Raw genomic sequence first — 6,000 nt, 5'->3', positions numbered from 1 at the left:
CTGTTGAATTGCATGTTTGCCCCGCTGATTTCCTAACTTGCCTCGCTGATTTTCTAGTTTGCCCCGTTGATTTTCTAATTTGCCCCGCTGATTTTTTTGTTTCCCCCGCTCAATTTCATGTTTGCCCCGCTGATTTTCATGTTTACCCCGCTGATTTTTAATGGTTGACGTTCATTTAACAATGTTTCCTATAATGTGGTTCACTTGAGATTGGGATATACCTCAATTTTGGTCTCATACCATAAAATGATATAGAAAAATAGATGGACGACATGGATGAAACACATACATCATGGTAGGGCCTACAGAGCACCGACCACCAGCCATTAGCCGGTGGCAGGGGGAGTAGCCAATCCGTTTCTGGAGTCTGGCTACTCAACCTGTCAGTATCTAATCTGCCTCCATCCTAGGGCTGAAAGTTGGGCGAGTTCAACCCGATTGACCCGTGACCGACCCGACATTGGGTTAGGCTCGGGTAGGATATATCAGGTCCGATCTTAAGCTTGGGCTATACAAACACCAACCCGATAAAACTTAGGTTGGGCTTGAGTTGAGGTCTCAGGTTGCCTGACCTAACCCAAACCCAATCAATATATTAGTTACTTATAAATTATAATTGTGGATTGTTTGTGTAAAAGGTACACTAGTAATGTCGGGTCTCATTTATCCACGTCATTTCCAAGGACTCAAGCTAACAAGATATGTCGGATTTCTCTCTCCCAAATGGATTGCGTGCTATGCTACATGACTTTTAAAGGAATAGTCCTATATTTTAGCTTGATTTTTTAAAGGAAAAAAAATGAAGTTCTTTATGATGAATAATCAGGTATATAATTAATAAAATCATAGATACAAAAAATAAATCTTATATTAAAATATAATAAACTAATGTAATAATGAAAATATTAGCATGTATACACCCGACCAACCCAATCAACCCGTCGAGCCCTCTTGGGTTGGGCTTGGGTTGAGAATTCCCAACCCAAGATTGGGTTGGGTTGGTTCAAGGTGTAGGTATAGGAACCTTGGGTTGGGTTTGGGTTGAGCACCAACCCGAACCAACCGACCAGACTTTCAGCCCCAATTTCATATTTGCCCTGCTCAATTTCATGTTTTTCCTGCTAAATTTCTAGTTTTCCCCACTCAATTTCATATTTGCCTCGCTCAATTTCATGTTTGCCCCATTGAATTTCCAGTTTGACCGCGAAATGATTGAAATTGACCACGAACTGAATGAAATGGATTTTCGACCATCGACCCGATGGAATCTTGGAAAATAACTAGGTTGGTTGGCCAAATTAGCTTCTCCTACCCTAAAATCATATGTGGTATGCTAAGTAAATCATTCTAGTTTAGGAGATATGCTTGTTAAATAAATAGATAAAGAAATTAATGGGAAGATAGAAAAATATTTTTATATACTTATATATACATATTTACGTAATTATGTATTAGAAAAAAATGTAAAGGAGAAAAAGTTCTCCATGGAAAAATAAAAATAAAAAAATGTCGGACTGTAGCGGCACTACTGCCGGTTCCGCGGCACTCGGCAGTCTGTAAATATTTTTTTATTTTTTTTGCAATGTTACTTTTGTAGATTCCATCATGAGGTTTGTGTTATATCCAAACCGTCCATCTATTTGGCGAGCTCATATTAAACCTTGAGACGAAAAATAAGATAGATCTAAGTATCAAGTAGACCACACTGTGAAAGGCAGTGGGGAGTTGAACGTCTACCGTTGAAACCCTTTTGGGGGTTATAGAAGTTTTGGATAATTATGAAATTTGTTTTTCCTCTTCATACATACCTTTGTGACCTTATGAATAGATTGGATGGAAAATAAATGTCATGGTGGGCCTACAAAATTTTAAACGGTGAAAATCAATTTTCCCGCTGCTCGTGGTGTGGTCCAGTTGATCTTTGGATATGGATTTTTTTTTTTTTTTCGGGATAGTGCTCTGAAATGATCTCGAAATATGGATGGACGTTGTGGATATAATAAATACATAGCTGTGGGGCCATGTAACTTTGATCTCTTTTGAGCCGTTCGTACAACTCTCGGTTGGAGGAACGTCAGCGCTCGTCTTCGTGGAAGGCAGGGGTATTTTCGTCCTGAAATTCCGACTCCGTGCGAGGAGGTCCAAGTGCGTATTCTAAGTTTGTATTGCTTCCAAAAAACCGCTGGATAAAAAGTGGGGTCCACGGTCGTAAATTTCTCCACTACTAAAATATAGCTGCCGTATTGACAGCAATATAGTTGATGTTCTTCACGCCAGCAATATTGACGTCAACAACTCATGTGGGTTTGATCACATGGTATGGGTTGTATCCAAACCGTCCATCCATCGGAAAAGGGGTAGATTTAATTATCAAATGGCCACACTGTAGAATGCAGTAGGGAATGAGCGTCTACAGTTGAAAACTTATTGGGGCCCGGATGGTGAGAAGACCAACTGGCCGTCCATATTAAATACATGCTATATGAATCCCGTCACCATACGGCCACCATGTGTACAAAATGGACGGTTCAAAGGAATCCATAGAGGGCCAAAGGCATCCTGTTTAGATTAAAGGTGGGATTACGTATCTTATCACAACTAAAATAAATTGCTGTTATGCCATACCCATCTATATTGCTGCCAGTGATGTATCTCAACACAGCTATATCATAGCTGCTGTACGTCACACCAGTTGTATGGCTTCTAAATTGACGTCAGCAAATCATGTGAGTCTCATCACGAGGTATAGGTTGTATCCAAACCGTCCATCCATCTGGCAAGCTTGAATTTATGGTTGAGAAGAACAATAAGAAAAGTATAATTATCAAGTGGGCCACATGGATGGACGGCATGGATAAACCACATACATTTGAGGTAGGCCCAAAAGAGTTTTCTTGGTACTAATCCGATATACATGTTGCCTGTGGCAATGTGGCAAATGTACATGAGATAAATTCCACTCATACAATACCACTCTTCATTGATGATGCACTCGTAATAGGGTCTAACATGAGCGGAAATTGGTAACCTATGCTTCTTGTTATGGAAAATACATGATGAGGCACATGTGATATACATTTGCTTCTTCTTTAATCTTGACCATTTCAAAGACCCACCTTGCATTGGCCACAGCTTGAAAGTTACACGGATCTGACGATCCTAGCCAACCGCTGAGTGGCGTGGCCTTCGAACCGATGGTGGAAAACAACCATATGAATGGACTTCTCATGAAAATCACATGGGCTCATATAATTTAGGCAAGTACGGACAAGTGAAGTCCTGTGTGCGTTGAATGCATATATGCTTGTGATATGATGGGCTCTAGGATTGCAATACTGCTCATATACATGTACATATACATGCGTGTGATTATGATTTCCTTTATATCATACTATTCACTGTTGATCAACAGATCATTAGTGATTGAAACGATCATTAACCATGATGATCAATGTTGATGATAGGATCCATCATCAACAATGATCATTAACGGTAATGATCGGATCCGTCTCTAATGGTCATGATCACTGGTGATGATAGAAATCTCTTTATGGCTAAACACTTCGTTTTTTTTTTTTTCCTGATGATAATATTTATGTGTGATATAATTAGGCTTGATGTGTTTACATCTAAGCCCTCATTTTTTTTTCCATTAGAAAATATAGAAAAACTTAGTGCTTAGATGCTCCATATATAAAAAAAGGTTGTGCGTAACCTGAGTGGGAGTTTATTCCCTTCCACCAAATGATGCATGCAACCAAATAATGGAAGGTTACACGTTATACAAATTTATTTTCGTAAAAGCATTAATTCTTATTTTAAAAAGAGAACTTGATTGATCTACACCGCCCATTCGGGTATGTGGACTTTCAGATCTCGTTAAGATTTGTTTACTTCTTTTATACTTTGAAAATTTGAATAACATGTAGAAATGCTAATGATTAGTATCAATACCTTAGATAATAGCTAAGTAGTGATACTCATGCAATGTAGAGATGGCCACCAAAGCGTTAATCGCTGAACAGTTAAAAGGACAACATTTACGAAGACTGGTCCCTCTCAGTGCGAAGCCTTCTGGACGAGGACGACATATCGCACACACTCAATGAGGTTCAAGAGGAACCCATACTGGCTGAAAATATAAATTTAGGAGAACATAGGACTGTAATGACCCACTACAATAAGTGGCGTAAACAAAATTATTCAGCCTGTAATGTCCTTATTAGCACTATGCACAAAGAACTCATACCTACGTATGAAGTGCATGAAACCGCTAAGGGAATCTGGGAAGCACTGACAAATGCCTATGCGCAGAAGTCAGATGCGAGAGTTCGGGCAATGGAATTAGAATTCCAGGAGTATAGGATGCCAGTCGGCTGCCCCATCAAAGATCATATCCGTAAGATGGAGCAAATGATAGGTGCCCTTAGGAATGTTGGGTGTAAATTGACTGAAAATCAAAAGATTATAGCCATGCACCACTCCTTGCCTGAATCTTAGGCTCTAATCAAAAGAATTCTGAACCATACTAATTCTATAACTACATTCAGAGACTTTTGTGGCCACTTGGTACGTGAGGTTGAAATGAATGCAATTCAGCCAGGTTCGGCCAAGGCCTTTGTAGCAGAGACCCATAAGCGGAAAGCTAACAAGAAACGGTTCAAAGCTCGCAAGAAGGCGAAAAAGAATAACCAAGAACAGAAGACCACAACACCTCCTCCAAATCTCAAGAAGGGGAATGGAAAGAAGAAGCAGAAAAAGACAAATATAGTCTGCTTTGTCTGCAAAAATTATGGCCATTATGCTCGACAGTGTACCCATAAAAAATGGTAATTCCTAGATCACTAAATACTTTGTATGTAAGCATTTGTTCTGAAATCCTTTCCATTGATACTATATCTAACGAGTGGATTTTGGATTCAGGCGCAACAAAGCACGTGACATGGAGTCGTTGAGGACTCGAGGAATTTCGGCCTGTAGCCAAGGGAAGTTATAAGGTGTATATGGGAAATAATGCTGTCGAAGACGTACTAGGGATTGACGTTTCCTATCTCTGTACGCACATAGGGCAAACAATAATCCTCCGTGATACTCTTTATGCATCGGGGATGCGTCGAAATTTAATTTCTGTTTCTAGGTTATTATTTGATGGTTTTGATATTTGATTTTTCGGGACAAAGGTTTCTTTGAGACTAAATAGCCTCATATTTGTATGAAAAAATTTAATTTCAGATTTATTTATTCTAGACGTAGATACTGATAATGCACCTTTTGCTTTATCTGCTATGTCGAATGAAACTGTAGTATCTGAATCTAAAAAATGGTATGTCGAATGAAACTGTAGTATCTGAATCTCAAAAATGGCACGCGAGGTTAGGTCACATCGGAAAGGATTGTATGATAAGACTCGTACATTCTGGTCTGTTAGACTCCTTATCTAAAGTTGATTTGTCATTTTGTGAACATTGTGTGTCCGGGAAGACTTCGAAGAAACCATTTCCTAAAGCTGCTAGGTCTAAGGGCACACTAGAGATAATCCATTCAGATATTTGTGGACCCTTCAATGTACATGCCAGAAATGGATGTCAATACTTTGTTACTTTCATTGACGATTACTCGCGCTATGGATATGTGTATCTCATCTCACACAAATTTGAGGCTTTTGATTGTTTTCTTAAATATAAAGCTGAGGTGGAAAATCAGCTTGAGAAAAAGATTAAAATCCTTCGGTCTGATAGAGGTGGCGAGTATACATCTGAAATGTTTAAATCATATTGTGAAAACATTGGAATTGTTCGGCAGTACACAATGGCTTACACTCCACAACAAAATGGTGTTGCAGAGAGAAGGAATAAGACACTATTGGACATGGTTAGATCGATGATGGCATAAGCCAATCTCTCTACCACACTCTGGGGAAGACGTATTGTTAACAGCCATCTATGTCCTTAATAGAGTTCTATCCAAATCCATTCCTAAGACACCATATGAGATGTAGTC

Source organism: Magnolia sinica, chromosome 15, assembly GCF_029962835.1.
Source record: "Magnolia sinica isolate HGM2019 chromosome 15, MsV1, whole genome shotgun sequence".
Taxonomy (NCBI): Eukaryota; Viridiplantae; Streptophyta; class Magnoliopsida; order Magnoliales; family Magnoliaceae; genus Magnolia; species Magnolia sinica.
This window is presented reverse-complemented; position numbering follows the sequence as displayed.